Raw genomic sequence first — 17,475 nt, 5'->3', positions numbered from 1 at the left:
GCGTACGATATAGGCGGGGAGATCTTGCGTTATCTCCGGAGAAAATCATAAATTTTGCATGTATATAAATAAAGACATCAGTACATAATGTTTATTTCACATTATTTGATCCATTCGAATCGCACACTGTGTAATCTATGCGAAGACAAAAAAAGTTCCATGAGAAATAAGCATCTCCACGTTAATGGGCTCTAAAAATGTCAAAGCATTTCACATTTTTTTCCCATTCAAAAAAAACCATCCCTCTCCTCCCCCTTTTGTCTCGTCCATACCCAAAAGTCAACTATATAGCACAAGTGCGCAAGAAAATTATACCATCTCGAGCCCCCGGCTCACCCCACAATGCCAGAACCTAAATGGGCTTTAATTTAATTTATGCGGAAGCTAATAATATTTTATAAGATTTGGTTGCGTGAATTTCTATGACGATGTCTCATCAGTGACTCCAAAAATAAATCTACTTCATCTTCATTGAATATTTTATGAAATAAAACCATCACCAAGGGGAACTTTTTATACCGCGCATATCATATTTACCACAAACTCACACTGAACCCCAAACTAAATCCCAACACTAATGTAGGCAAATGGAAAGCATATGCGAAAATCTAGTTCAAAAATAGCACATTTTAATTAATTGCATGTCACCATTTTTACTCATCAGCTTCTCATCTCCGAGAATATAGAATGATGAAAAGGGTTTAAGTTTCACAAAAGATTTACAAAAAAAAAAACTCCCGACATTTTCTTCATGATTTGTTCAATGAGAATTTTAATAAAAGTACGATATTTCTTTCGCGGAAATTGAAATTGGAGAGACTTTTCACAACCTTGACATATTCTGCAAGGAATTTTATCTTGCGATGCTCAACCTTGTTTAAAGTTATTTATATGAAAAAGATATAGAAGAGAATGGAAATTCCATGTGGCATTCACCACAGCATGTATTGGTCACATAGCAAGATAATTTTTGCATATTGAAACTATTCGTGAAAATTAATTTAACAGCTCTAATTTTAAATAAATATAAAAGCAAACACATTCAAAAAAGAATATGCAATAAGTTTGTGAGTTTGGTACTTTTGGAAGTAGAGCTTTATCGACTCCTGCTGATTAAAAAAAAACTTTTGTGCACTTTATTGCAAACTTTTGCAATAAATAAAGTCTTTATTATTCATTCATTTTCATTTTCATTTCATTTTATTCATTTCAAATATTTTTACATTATTTGAAAGATACACAGCTAATAGCTCCAAGGCTGTTTTAGCTGGTTGTAGAGTTACAATTACAGAGATAGTAGGTACAAATCTTTTTTCATTGATCCAATTAATCGAGAGTGGTGTCCGCGTCGTCACCACGCTCAGCTTTTGTCCACGTAATGGTACAAGTGGAGGGCCCCAAGATTGACCGCTTCAGAAGATCCAGTGCACACATTGATGGAGTATACCGGGCGTGAAGAGGCAGCTCCATACTCTCGCCATTGTAGGTCCCGCTCTTTTCTGAGGACAGAGATGATCCACTGTGTTGGCTCATCAGAAGAGTTGCATTCCATTTTTTGGGGAGGCCAGAGAGAAACGCATGCAGTTTCCAAATTTGCGTCAAGCTATTTTTGTGGGAAGGAAGAAAGCAGTGAATAGAAGGATAGAGGGTTAGAAAGGAAGCGCAGGCCAAGATGATCAAATCAATTGACCAAGACGGGAATCGAACCCGCCACCTCGACGTTGGTGTTGTGCAGCTGGTGCGCTAACCATTGCACTATCGAGGCACTATTGACCAAGACGGGAATCGAACCCGCCACCTCGACGTTGGTGTTGATTGTCTACTCTCATTAGATTGAAATTGAAGAGGAATTTTTTTTTTTATTTTTTTTTTTAGGATTTAGGACTTACAAGAAAGTGAAATCACGCATATAAATACTGCATTTAAAATACGTCTATTAAGTTAGCAATAACACCAAGTCTCTAAATGAGCTCTTCATTAGCACTAGATTTCTCCGAGTGTATAAATCTTGGAAATAATGGAAAATTTATGTAAAATTGTAGAGTAATTTTGAAACAAGGCATTTCCTTGATCTGTGAATTTTACGATTTCAACAAAAAATGCCATTCAAAAAGCTCCAGAAGACGATCAGATGTCTGCATTCTCCTTCATAGACACACTTTGAGCTATATACTGATTTTTTTACTATCACTTTTATGTCTCAATTTGGGATAAAACACACTTTTGGAATTACAAGTACCCGCCACTAAATTTCAATGTTAATTGTTCTTTAAAATGCCGCTTTTATTGACTTTGTTTACATGCTGCTGCACAAACTGGTGGAGCCTCTCCTTACTTCTGTGGCCCTCCACTTTTGTATATTTACGATGGCGCATTATGTGATCCATCAAAAATCTGAAGGGAAAATTGGGTCTTTGGTCGAAGGTTGAGAAACCATTTCTCCATAGAAACCTCATCAAATGACTATATATTCGAATCATATTATACATCATATAATATTTTTAGAGCTTTCCGGAAAAAACAAGAAGGTCAGATGTTGCAAAATTTAGAAGCAATGCTATTGAAATACACGAATAAAAATTTGTAAGTTTTTTCAAGCATAAACCGACAATGTAATAAAATAAGTTAATTTTCCTCTTTGAGTTCAACACACTTCAGTTTTGATATTTGAATAATTACGATAAAATTTAACGTCTTTTATATTAAGTAGGTATTTTTTTGTATTAAATTTAATTCTGTACTTTTTTTTTAAAATTATATCCACTTAAAAAGGAACTGCTTTATGCTACAACAGCCAGACATTCCACAAGCAGAAATTTAAAACCTTCAAGAATTTCTTTTCACAATCAGAAATATTTTAACGTAAAAAAATTGTCACCTAGAGTTTAGCTAAATTTAAATACACGCAAAGTTAATGTGAAAATGTAGGTATTTTGTAGGAGAAACACATGTTGATACAGCTTCAATTAACACAAATCACAACGACTAAAGTATACACGTATATATTTGTGGATTTTCTTCCCTCGTGAGACATTCCAGAGGCAGTAAAAGCACTAAATTTAGACTTTACACCTGTGACATTTATTCTCGTGTCATTTGAGCAGCACATATTGGTGAAAGGCATGAGTGAAGAGGCATATCCTTTTTTCCACTCTTTGGGGATTTCATTCGCCCAACATTGGGTATGAGGGAATGTAATTTGAATAGAGCATGAGCAAACAAAATATACTTGTCATGCTCCCTTGTAATCTTGACGATTTTCTACAACTAAACAGTATTGTATACAAATGCTACATCCTCCCCACATATATACATACATCTCTCATCCATATGAAATATCTCCGCTTTTGGCATCTTTCTGTCGGCAGATCCACCCGCCTTTGGCACAATTGTGTCTGGGACGGATGGGAGGTACAAGAGGCGAGGAAACTCCGCGCACTTTTAGTGAGTGAATAATATTAAGCAGAAGCGCACGAGTTTGTCTTGTACAAAAGTGTCGGGATACTCTTGTATATAGAGGTTTCTCCGCATGTAAAAAGGATCGACACACCGGAAACAGAAATAAAACACGGAGCAAAAACACGATACCAGTAAATAAATATCTGTCGCCCCCATCCCTTAACCATTCACACTGCTGTGTATTATATACTCTCAACGAAGGGTCGAGGGTAAAACCAAAGAGACACACCGTCGAAGGTGGAATGTGGAACCGTTGACGGTCGTCTAGGATGTATTTCATTTAAAATTGTAATACAATATATCACACCGATGGAACAAGGGGATGGGGGGTTGGGGTCATGTGCGTCGGGGTTCAAGAGTGAAACCCAATAATTTATTTTGCATTTTCCTAGACAATTCCGTGAACGGGACTCACAATGAGAAAATTCCAGAAAAAGGAAAATTTATATCTTTTTATCATCTTTAGCTAACTAAGGTAATACGAATTATAAAATGATAATTTTTTTTTGCAGAGAAAATGGTGAATGAAAAATCTATTATTCTATTATAGAAAGTCCTATACATTAGAGGATTTTTTTAACTTCAATTAAAACGCGTCAACCATTAGCCATTCAGTAATACACAATTAAACATTAAAAAAAATCCCCCTTTCATCTAAACAAAAATCCCCAAAAGGATGAAATGAATTTGCGACAAGTATTTGGTGGAATATTTTTCACATACAGGCATTTTTCTCTATCGATGCTAATGTAGGTATGTACACAGACTGGAAATGTCGCTTCCGGAAATTTGCATATATGGGAGAATTTACCTGGCAAAGAATTATAAATTATCTCGTATCTATGGATACTGAAATACCGCTGCTAAACAAACTTTTGCCCTCGTCTTCTCTTTCCCCCAAATCCCATGGCACCTGTCGCAATAAACTCGAAATATTTTTCTTCTCCTCAGCCTCTTTTGCACCACGATAGCCACTATATATAGCAACATTGTGCTATGTGTGTATAACCAACGTGACGGCCGAAAAGTGAAAGTATCCCGAAAAAGGTTAAGCGAAAATGTAAATAAAAAGATGTGGAGCAACATACAGAGACAAAATGTTGCTCAGTATGGGAAATTGTGCAGAATATATTCTTTCTTATGCAATTTTCACACAGAGACGCACATTTTCAGACTTTTCAGACCAACAACTTGCCATATTTCCCATGCATCCAACGTTCTCTCCACTTGCAATATTGCGGTGTATGACTTTTTTTCATAATTCAGTGAAAAAGGGAATTGTACGTACATATTGACAAAGACAAATTCCCATATATGTAATTTTCTCCGTATGCAGCACACGATGAAGAATAATATATAGAAAGAGTGGTGCGCACGAGACAAACAGTGCATTCGTGGTATTTTAAATAGCACCATTTGGCGCCACTAATTTATTCAGCAAATACCACGAAAGAGTCTCCCAATCGATTAATCCCCCCCATGAGGTCATGCGAGGTCAAATAATACTTTATTATGACTTTATTTATAATTTCTACATACATATATAGCATGTTAAACCGTGTGCGTTTTGTCGATTTTTTTTCACTCCGCAAATTCCGCGCGCTTTTCGTCCCCCGCGTACACACATAAAGGTCACAATCGTTCTGTATAAATGTGGTTCAAGAGGAGTCCCATCCTCCAAATATAAACAAAATCGTGCAAAAAACGTGATACTGCGTGCCATTTTCTTATCATTTGGTTCCCACTTGTGTGGCGTCTCTTGCTTGAGACGTAGTGGATAGAGGAATGAAAAAAAAGAATTCTCTAAATAAACTCACCACTGGGTTTAATTATGTTTTAATTTATACTCCAGTCCTAACCTTCATATAACTTTTTCTGCTACTTTCCCAAGTCTCTTGACTCTCTCATACACTTGAAATTATTACAGATTACAGTTGCATGAAAGAAATTTTGACGCTTTATGAAATAATTATTTAGTTATGACTAATGTGTAGTTATTTTCTGAATTTTGGACAATCAGATAAAATTCTAAAACATAGAGTTTAAAGGGAAATTTTCCTTATCGAAGAAAAATAAATATCCTAATGTCGTATATTTTTTGTATTAAATTGATCTCTGGAAAATTATTTTCTTGACTTAACTGTATTGTGGCAACTTTGGGTGAACACTCATGTTGTATGTGTGTTACATAAACTCGAAATTGATTGAGACTAATCACAATTAAATTAAAATGATACCCTCCTATTGAGAGGCTCTTTTTATCCTCTGTCCAATTTCCCTAGTGACGAAAATAATAGCACAAAGTATAATTTTAGATGCATGGAGGAAGATGCTCTGAGTTGATTCAATTAATTTCTAATTTGCCTTACATATTTCTCTGAAATCTCGTCTTTCTGCCCTATTTTCTTGCATAGAAACCATTACATTTGTCAGAACATGCGTTCTCAAAATCACTCAAGAAAGTTAATGTGCCTTTGTGGGGAAAATAGGTGGGACACATCTTGTGGTATAAAGGAAAAGAAAAGAAAAACTTCAGATGGAGCAACGTGAGATACTTTCAGAATAGTTCTTGGCACGTGATTCAATGAAGAGTTTTCACTAAAAGACTCACAGGTCCCTTTACTTTCGTCTCGGAAAACGTCTTTTTTTTTGGCTTTCTTTCTTGTCGCACTACAGACGAGAAGAAGTTTGTGTAGGAAAGAATAAAAAAAAAGATAAATTGGGAGGGATAATAAATTTATATACAGTGATACTCACACAAGAAGCAACAGATTTTTTTGGAGATGCTCTTCTTGCGAGTATCGTGCATAATAAAGTGGAGAAGAGTAATAAATTCCTAAAATAAACCGCGACGCAATTTATAAATAAAACTAATACAGCATTCCCTTTCTTCATCAACGGAATAGTTTGATGGGAGAAGATGGAGCCACAAATGGAGAAGAACTGCGTGGTTGAGAAGCATTTTAGTGTGTTGTATACAATTTGTATTTATGATCATTTGCTTATTGCCCCAACACACAGGCAAACTTAATTTTTATTAATGAAAATTACAGACTCAACAGACATTTCATTGATCAATTTTTGCCAGTTTTGCGCTTGTTGCAGAAAAACACGACGCACCATCAGCAACAGGAAGTATTTCGCAATATGTTCACCCACACTCTAAGCTATAGCTCCCACAAAATAGCATCTATGGATCCAGCACGTATGAAGCTACTCAAATTTAGACTCCGCGTCTGTCATCACTTTGTGTGGTGGTTTAGCAGTCTCTTTTTTTTAAGCCGCAGTGTTTTTCAATGAAAATGATTCTTTTCACAGTGTCGTCTCATTCGTCACAAAACTTTTTTTTTGGATTATTTGTCCAAAAACAAGAGAACATTAATTTTTTTGAGGAAGAAGATAAAATTTAAATTAGTCACCTAAAATTAATCTACAACAAAAAATTCAAATTTCTTAAGATCTTTTGCTGTTAGTAGAAGTTATATATAACTGACGCTTTTCTTTTGCAATATCTTATGCAAAGAAACGAAGAAAATGAGCTATTTTGCCTATAAGAAACCAGTTGGTATTTGCGTAGTGTGTTAACAGAAGAAACAATAATAAAATCTTTGTATTAACGAAAATCAATTTCAAATTGTTTTGCACACCTATAAATAAAGATATTTTGTATACACATTCATTATATTTTTTTGTTTATGACGAGAAAATCTCGGATATTTACTTCACTATGCTTTTATTTTATTACCACAGAACTTTCGCTCAAGGTGAGGTTCAGCAAGTTGTTTTCCGAGTAGATTACTCATCGTTGTACATTTTTATACATCCTCTTTAAGAAATTTATGATTTTTGGGATTCAAGCTGATAAAAAAAATCCTCAATTAAGCAGTAAATTAAGTAGAACCCCCATGAATTTAGAAATGAAATCCTATATAAGATAACTTCTTATCATAAAACAAATTTATTTTGCGCTTCCAATTGCGCTACAAATAATACCATCCCATCTGCCGTGACAAATTGCTGCTTATCTTGAGCTCTTAGAGGCATGATGTGCGCGAGTAGAAGACGGAGATTCATGAACCACAATGTTGTCAATCACACGGGCACATGTGTAAATAATGTATAACATTATGATAGATGTGATTGATTAGTGGTCAGAAAAGATTCCTTCCTACCAATCCACAAGTGTCTCATTTCGCGCCTCGAAGCTACAGAGATGCTTCCGGATGTACACACACACACCGTCTAAATGGGATCATCTGGCGTAATCAAATGCGATGAGTCTTGTGACAGTTGCAAATGAGGCCAAAACGTTACCAACTAATACTTGCATTCTCTAATTGTTAACATTAAATTCTAATTAGGCGTGCCATCTTCAATTGTGATGGCCATTTAAAACGCCACCACCAAGTATGATTAATTGAGTATTGTAGCAAAAGTCACACAATGAATGCATTCAAGATTTTATCTTTCCATTGATATATGTATGTGTAGCATAAGAGATTCATTTTACCTCTCGTACTTTGGGGTTAGATTTTTTATCAAAACTAATTTTGCTTGTAATTTTTTAAAATTAAACATTTAAAAGATTTATTACGATTTTATGAATTTTCAATCTCTGCTCGTACGTTCAAGTTGAGATTCTCAACAGTCTCAAGAATTAAATGGTAAAAATTCTTTAATGAAATTCTAACACATCATCTGTTACCTGTCCTATAAGCTGGAGTTAGGAGAAAGACAATCCCATTAGCAATGTCCGAATCAGAGATGTAGAAATTAATTATTTCAATTTAAATAACAATGTGTTGCAGTGTCTATCTTCATTTAGCATGATAATGTGCAAAGTTGCAGAAACGTAATAGCATCACAGTCGTGCTGACATTCATATTATCAAGCACATCATTCATGGAAAATTTATGGCAATTTAAAATTCCAGCATTTTTTAGTGGCATTCACAGACACAATTCTTTTTTTCCCCAATTGGCAAATTTGATTTTTCTATTTTTTCCTCTCTTCCGTGGCTGATTTTTTTACTTGTAGTATCGCGTATGCCCACAAAACGGAAAGGAAGACGCGCGAAGAAGTTCAAAGTACTCGGAAATGCGGGATTATGAAACTTGACAACCCATAAGTTTGTTTTCTTTTTTTTTCATTTTACATTTTCTCCGCGACATTTTTTGTTGTTGTATGTGTACACTAGTTAAATGAAATTTTATGTAGTACCCATATAGTTCCCCTATTGCAGCATATTATTTTTCCCTATAAACATTACTTGGGGCTACGTCCAATATGTATGTATATAGCACAAATGGTATTCCTGGAATGGTTTGGTCTCCACCCATTTAATTCCTTTACAAGGAGACATTCCAACAAATTATGCATGTGAAGCTGCATGAACAAACTAAGGAAAGTTTCCGGTGCTATGATGCAAATTTTATACTTTAGACATTTTGATGAAGTGACAGAGATTTTATACCATTCATCTTTTTCCTGTCTCCCCTCCAGCTTCCTAAAAGCTAGCGAAATTTCAATTTTATTTTCCACTCTAAAACTCAATTGAGTTCTACATCAAAACTTTTGTAAGTTTCTCCCCATGTAAGAGTTCTTTCCAACATATATGTATGTAATGTAAATGTACATTCATATACATATAACTATGTCATATGAAGTCATTGTCATTGCTTTTGTATCGTTGAGATACCGTTGGGCGATAGCATAAGAAATACCGGGAAAAATTCTTTTATTCACACAGTCAAGTAACATAAAACATTATGAGTTGTTTTTGGACACTGCTGTGGAATTAAGGTGCGAGATTTTGCAGATTGCCAACATTCCTATACATAACACGTATGATATATACAAATTAATTTGCAGATTATATACTTATAGTGGTGCTGCATACATTTCTGTCATATCTTAAGTGATTCTTGAGAATTATTAAGAGTTTCTGTTCAAAAGATTAAAATAATTTATAAAAAAAAATAAGTTAACAATTAAAATGAACATATGAAAGTAGGCAGAAGTAGGTGTCAGATATTACAATCTCTCGATAACTGAGTTACTTCTTATTTAAAAAAAATCTGGTAAAGAAATCTTTATTTTTCTCTCTTTATTACCTTGCGCTTCTTTTTAGGAATCAAGAATTTGGGTGCGTCCAACAATGGATCACAATATAGCTCCTCATGCTTTGCATTGGTGCGAGTTGGAAGTATAAAATGTTATTTGTTGTAAAACAAAATTCAGAGACATGAAGAATTTTTCAATTTCCGTGAATTTCGTGCCAAAGTCAAGTCTTCACTCATCCTCGGAAGTGGGAATACCTTTGTGTTAGATAGGGCAGACGAAGAAGTACAAAAAAAAGAACCAGAAGAAGTTCACTTATGAAGACATTTTCAGGTGAGTGAGTTATTCAGTGGTGCTAAGAGAGACAATATTGAAAGAATATGTTCTGTGCGTGATGCATATGCAAATGAGACTAATTTGTATGCCACTCATATGTGCAGAGAAAATCTCTTTTGGTGCGCTATGGAATTCCTTCCAATGTTTCTCCTTCATTACACCGTATATTTCTCTCTATCATACCTGTCTCCCTGTACCTCAATTCACTCTTTTATGTACACACCACCTAGAATCACATAGTCAGCCACATACACAATTGTTCCCCTTCAAGCGATTTTTGTCTTATAAAACGCACCTCAATTCCCCATCATTGTACGTCCCTCGCGATCTCTTCGCTGTGTCGACAAACGAACCGTATGGATTATGGATTACTCGGAGGAGTTTTGTAAGAGAAAGAGCAAAAAAAAATTGGGTGTGTAGGTGGGTGGAAGAAAGAATGTGCCACGTATAGATTTAAAATAAACCGCACACAGTAAATAAAATAAAAAGAAGAGTGAGTTGGAAAGAAAGAAATGGGATATTTATGAACTTTTTTGCCCTTCTCATATCTCTTCGTCAAAGATATAGAAAATCTAATAGACAAATTCACCTTCTTCACACAATTTTTCCAATCTACACTTCTCTTTTCACCTTCCCATCCCGCTCATTCCATCCATATTTTTGCCGGAAACATCCTTTTGCCCATCTTATGTGCAATTGCGGCTACGTAGGAGGTGAAAACTTTGCTAAAGTTTTTTCGATGGTCTCACTATACATATGTTAGGTATTATGGGCATACACACTAGTTTGTGTTGGTGAATTTAAATTGAACGATTCCATCGACCAACAAGTGAGAGAGATCCATTGAAAATTTCGACAAGCTTTTCACATCATCCCAGAATAAGATATTTCTGGATATTCGGAAAATGGATATGGTTGGGCAAAGGGGAGCAAAATAGCGGCACCGATCGAAAAAAAAAGCCACATAAAGTGCTGAATGTTGGATATAGAGAGGAAGATCCCCGGGAATTCCAATGGTGATGACACTCCACTCGTCTGCTCCTCATACACTACCCCGCCCCCCTATCTCGTACAGCGGTTTAATGTGACAATTTACACACAAGAGAGAATGGGAGTGGAACCCATGGGTTAAAAAGCGAGGGAATGGCTATACTTTGAAGCAAATTCCACACCATGTGGAAGGAAACCCACTCAATGGGGCACTCTCAGGGATGTACTTCACCGGCAGCATCTTGAAAAAAAAACTTCCTTTTTTCCATGGTTCCAGGCACGATGAAGGGAAAAAAGAAGGTTTTTCACCCTACTGTAAACCTTTGCATTCAATCACGTTTTAATCTCCTGTTGATGGTCATGTAAATTACATTTTCATCAAAATGATGCTCATCGCGCGTCTCTATTCTATCCCAGCAGGGTTGCACAATTATACCCTAATGGTGTACATTACACCACTTTTTGCAAGTTGGAAATTTTCACAAAAAGAAAAGCGATTCATTATGAACCACTATTCTGTGAATTTAACTAGCTTTTCTTTAAATAATAAAAATGTTTTTTTTTCGCAGTATCTTAAGATCTCTCTAATAACCATGAAGCATGTCTCTGTACAGGAAATTACTACAATGTTTAAAAGCATGATGACGTTATTTTCCATTTATGAGATATAGGATGATGAGTGTAGGCACTAAAGAATGCATTTAATTTAATTTAAATACAGCTAGTGTAAAAAAATAAACAACAACACCCAACATTAATTACTTACATGATGTAATGCAAATAATTTTAGCATAACATTTGAATTTAGAAAGAATTGACTAATGTAAAAATTTTAATTTAACAAAATTGATTCATTTTATTTTTCATGTTTCATTTCATAATATAGCTGGTGGATTACTTTTAGAATTTATATAGCCATTTTGGATTAATTCAGAATAATCCAGAATATAACGAAAAAAATCCAAATAAATAATCCCTTTTCATAAAATACAATCAATGCCAATATTAAGCACATAATGTAAGTTTAAACATGTTTTAATGAAATTGAAAAGCAATGATGTGGCTTTTTCAAAATATCCTTTCCATATCTACAACACATATCAAATATCGTGATTGTTTGTCGAATTATGTATCAATTGTATTTGCGCGCTATACGTTCAATTGTCACGTCTCTTCAGAAGTATGGCACTTCTGTGGCTTCCATTCAACAATAAAATTTCGTGCATAATTCGTTATGATTAATATAGTAATAATACAACAGCAATGAATTCGACCATGACGACTGAATGAAGAATATTATGTACGTATATATACTTTTACAAGTAATTCTCCATTTAATTTTTCATTATATTTATTTCCAAACTATATATGTACATAAAATAGGATATACTTTGTGCATTGAACGTTCAATTGTATGAGTTAATACTTTGAATAAATGATAGGGAATTCATTGAGCGAAAAAAAGATCACAAAAATCACACGGCCGCGTGAATAGAATATGAAATGAGGCATAAATTGGAAAAAGCCCCAAATAAAACAATTTATTGTTTTATATAGCGTTTTCTTGTGACAAGTCATTCAAGTGCAAAAGACTTCATTTACTCCCAACCACCAGTGAAACAATTATAGAGATACGAAATAATTTTATGGCAATTCCAAATAGCCAATTAATCGCACAATTTCCTCCACAAATTCCTCCGCATTGCTTTTCACACGACAAAGTGAGAGTTTGAAGACCCCATCGACAATGAATGTGAGTGAAGAGTTTATCAGCAACTTCAATGAATATTACTTTTATAGACTTACCTAATAAGATGACATCCTGTCGGCATATTTGGTGGCAAATCCATAAGTTGCAACTTCCATTTTCGACTTTCTGAACAACTTTCAAGTAAAACCTTTTGCTTTGTTGGTCGTTTGCTCACTTGTATATAAATGCTTCGGCGGTGTAAGAGATATTTGTCCGGATATTTTGTCCTCTCACTCACACACCGGCTTTTACTCACTTTAGTTAAAACAAACTTCCACTATGATGATCATGGCGTAGAAAATGAAAAAGAGATATTTTAGTTGAAAACTTTTTAATACACAATATAAAATTTAAATTGATTTTTCATATGAGATAATATGCTAATATAATTAAAAATGAATATTTCATAGATTTTAGATCTAACTTTTTACTTTTAATTTAACTATTTGCAGCCCCAGGTTATTTGAGAAAACTTTTTATTTAAATTTTTTTTAAAGAAATTTCTTTAAAATTTATATTAAGGTTCTTCAAAAACACAAACTGTCTCAATGAGAGAAAATACAATTTCTTCTCAATATTGCTATGCCAGTGGAAAATGCAAAATTAGAAAATCTTTTTATCTGGAAAAATGCCATGGAAGGCATGGATGTGATTTTACTTGAAAGCATGTGACTTTCAGGAGAGCGCGGTTGTGAGAAAAAAATCACCAATAGTATCCAATTTTAGTCAAACTGGTTCAAATGATCTCTCCTGCACCCAACAACCTGCCATATGTTGTTGAAAAAGAATTAATTGGAATTTAAGTTGTGGCAATCTCAATTTACAGCAAACTTTGCCCCGCAGTTGGCACCTTTGAAGCGTGGAATTTTTGCAGAAAATTGTATTGGTGTGTGGGTGCGAGTCATATAGTAAATGGATGAAAGACATGAAGTGAGATGGTTTGAAAAACACCCGCGTGAAAACAATCTGCAGGCACCAAACTGATATATTACTCCCGGATGGTTCGTTTTCCATCAATTTCACTTCCCCCATGGCACTTAACGGTGCTTTAATTGCAAATGGGTACAGCATTTTAGCAAAAAATATCAATTTTTCCCATCCTTGTCCCCCCATATGGTATCATTCTCCGCCAAATTGGACATCTTTTCGCGATTACGGGCACATGAGATCATTTTTCACGCGCCAATGGATACATGATTGTCTCAATTGAACAGAGAAATTTGTACGAGTATTAGAACCCATGATTGAGCTGTGTGTCTCACCTCTGTGAGGTAGAAAACACGCCATTTCTTGGTGATCAGTGTTGCCGCCGAGAACTTCGACGCCATCCAGCCTATGAGACCCCGAATATGGAATTTATGCGCGCGCCACTTAATTACCCATAAGATTGCGCAAAAATTCGCGCTGAGAGCAAGTGATATTTGTGCAAATTGAGATGAGGGGATGGAATGCGTGTTACCAAGAAGTTTGCTAAATATCGTAATCGTTGTAAATAAATTAATTAGTAATGTTTATGTATTTTACATTCACGGTCAAAGTCCTTATCTGATGTTGCTGGATGGGTTCATTGAGTAAAGGCAAACCACAGCTATTGATGATTTAAAAAAAATATATTCGATTTAATTTGCTGAAAATTGTTAAATAAAAAATATGTAACTGACATAAACAGAGAAATTTTCTATTTGCTTTTAAGGAATTTCTTTTCTATTCAGAATTTTTGCTTTTGCATAGGAATTAAATTTATTTTACGAAATCTTTATGTGAGAAAAATTATTTAATTTTCTATAGATTAATAAAAACCTTTCTTATCCTTTAGAAAAATCTACAAATAAATGATATAAAATATACTGAGAGGGTGGCAGTGTATTGGTTAATTCATTGATCCCATTTGCTACAACTTGCGAACATTTATTATAGTTTTTCCATCTCTTCATGTTTCGTTTGCAGTACATACAGTGTTTATGTAGCACAAAGTGTTTTGTACAAGAGCAATTTTCAATGGTTCATTAAGAACAAGTTTTCTTTCCAAAAATAGGAAATTAATTTAACCATACACTGCTGCATGTACTTTTTAAAATAATTATGAGAGATTCTTTTTGAGTTCAATGAGAGTAAAAATCTTTTCCTATACATGATGTGCAACAGAAAGAAAGTCAATCATAACGCGTCCAGTTATTAAAGTTGGTATACCACAACGCGGATGGGTCAGTCTATGCGTTGTAATTTAATTTGTGAGCAGAATCAGTAGGCAAAGTTGATTTTTTTTATGAAATTCATCAATATGAAAGATAAAAATGCTCATATCTGAAGTTCTATAAGACCTACAGAAATTTCTTGACTAGTTATGGAAAGATATTGAAATAAGCTATAATCTGATATATATTTCGATACATTTCAAGGTCACCTCCAGAACACAAAATGGCAGATTTTTGTTCTACCAAAACAGTTTTTTGCACTTTTTGTCCTGAAGGAATGGTTCTAGAGGTTTCTGATGTTCTAGAAAGTTGTAGAGTTTTGCAAAACCTTTTATTTGATACCAAGTTGAGCCAAATCGGACAAGCCGTTCAAGAGATATGGCTCTTAGAACTTTTCAAATTCAAGAATTTTTCAAATGGCTATATCTTCTAAACGGCGACATAGATTTTCTTCATTTTCGGGCTGGTGAAAGATATTAAGTCAGGCTACAACATATCAAAAATTCAAGGAAATCTAAGATGGGGATTCGGAGATATAGCCCCTTAAAGTTAGGCAATTTTTGTTTTTGATTTTAGCGCCTCTTGCGGCCATTTTTGGAACTTGGAATGTTTTAGACAGTTGTAGGGCTTCTCAATACCTTTCATTTGATACCAAGATGGTCAAAATCGGTCAAGCCGTTCACGAGTTATATCGAAAAAACACTTTTTGCTTTAGGCGGCCATATTTGCTAAACGGCTTGACCGATTTTCAAGTATGAATTATCGATGAAAACGTCCCACTGAGCCCTACAACATACTAAAATTTCAGATCTCTAGCTATAAGGGAAGTGGTAAACGGTAGTTCAAAATGGCGGACGGCGGCCATCTTGGATTTTGAAAATGCGAAAAAATGAAAATTTACACCCACATTTCTATAGAAAACTTCAAACCGGAAGTCTCTATCTGTTACTGTTCTCAAGTTATAAGGTAAAGTTTGGCGCAGAGGCCGGCCGGCCGGCCGGCAGGCCGGCCGGCCGGATCAAAATTTTTCCACCACCACTTTCGTAATGTGGGATGTCTAAAACGTGCTCATACCAAGTTTGAGCCCGATCTGAGATGGTCGGTTTTTCCGACGATTACAATACTTGGTATGCCACGATTGTGGTATACCAACTAATAAAGAGAAGTACTTTGGAGTGCAACTGATTTCTTCAGTGAGTTTTGCAAGCAAGAGTTTATTGTTTTTTTTTCGCCACTCTTGATTTTTATTTTGTTGTGGGAATAAAAGTGAATTTGTCCGTACAATATGTGTGAAATATTGCGTTCTCAGGAATTGAGAAACATCCCAAAAAGTAAATTGTTAACTTCCATTTTCACATAGAGGTGAAGTACCCATGTGAAATGGTACAAATTTTAATTATTTCGTCTGGGGCTGCGTCACTATTTATGAAACACTCATAATGTATTCCATCAATTATTGTTATTTGTATTTGCTGGCGGACACACCATCGCGATATTTCGAGAATTTCCATAATATTGAATTTGTATCATGAAATGGGGTGGGGTACAAGAGAGAGATATAGAGAGGAAAAAGACAAACAGAAATTCAAAATCACGAAAATATGTAAATAGACACCATTCGAATATGATGGAATTAATATAGGTATGGTATACCTTGGATTTATTTAAAATTTTCTATCGAGCTCAAAATATTGTTTTTCAGCGATAATCCCAACTAATGCTCACAAACAAATCACTTTGGGATATTTGTTATAACATCCACAAACTATCATGCAAAATCCCTCGCAATTATAGCACTGAATTCCAACTTTTTTTTCCATGCACACATACACCAATTAATATAATTTTACATTGCACACGAAAGTATACATATCGCGGGTATTTTCGAGGAAATTCCCACAAAACACTTTAGAAAGACGGTGAACTCCTTTCTCTTGGTCACCGTTTTTCCTCTTCCGTTTATTTCACTGATTACCAAATAGCACGAAACAATTTTGTGAGCTTTCCTCTGAATCCTGGAGCTTTTTCTCCCTTCGTCAGACTGATATACTTATAAATTTTTGGGCAGGAAAATAACAATTCCGCAACCACGCGAGCTTCACGTCTACATACCGCCAAGTTCTCTGATAAACTGAAGAAGAAACGGTGAATGGAGTATTTGTGTGGCTAAAACAGCTTTATGGTGGAGCGAAAAAGAGCGATACAGCAAGAAAACTCTCTCTGGCACGACATGGCTGGAATGGACTGGAAAGACACTATATATTATTATATACAAAATGTCTATATATAATCTGAATGAGCTGGAAGGAGAGAAGCCCGGCTTACAATCATGGAAAGACCACGATGAAGAGAGAGATGAACGGAGATGATGGCAAACTGTTGCAGAGACACCGGGAGAGAGAAAATGTCTTGGGTAAACCAAAGCCTATTGCTGTAGTTGGTATCCCTAATTTTGAAGGATTTGCGATGTAAGTACTTTTTCTTTAGAGTTAAAAAGTAAAGTAATAAATTTTCTTTTAAAATATCTGATTTATGAAATTTATATGATTGAAGATCTAATTTCTTAAATAAATGAAATGGATCATAATTAAGTATAATATTCAATGAATTTTCATTAAAAAGAATATCTGTGAAAAGTTGTAAAAGCTCTCAATTTCTTTTCAAGGATCTCTTTAAAATATTCAC

At 34.8% G+C, this 17,475-nt stretch overlaps 1 protein-coding gene across 3 annotated transcripts in view; it reads right to left on the bottom strand.

Moving 5' to 3' along the window:
• The window catches only part of LOC129786358 (uncharacterized), a 73,810-nt gene extending 56,875 nt beyond the window's left edge, over positions 1-16,935 (bottom strand). Inside the window, exons 1-2 of one of the 3 annotated variants that reach the window (XM_055821318.1) lie at positions 16,444-16,935; positions 12,652-12,872 (exon numbers count right to left, since the gene is read on the bottom strand). The gene's annotated coding sequence lies outside the window, so the exon portion shown is untranslated. The remainder of the gene's footprint in view (positions 1-12,651; positions 12,873-16,443) is intronic. The other 2 variants (XM_055821328.1, XM_055821336.1) reach the window with 2 other exon arrangements.
• Positions 16,936-17,475: the final 540 nt, after the last annotated feature.

The sequence above is a fragment of the Lutzomyia longipalpis genome, chromosome 1 (genome assembly GCF_024334085.1).
Source record: "Lutzomyia longipalpis isolate SR_M1_2022 chromosome 1, ASM2433408v1".
Lineage (NCBI taxonomy): Eukaryota > Metazoa > Arthropoda > Insecta > Diptera > Psychodidae > Lutzomyia > Lutzomyia longipalpis.
Note: the sequence above shows the minus strand (reverse complement) of the source record. Positions and strands in the feature narration are given on the sequence as shown.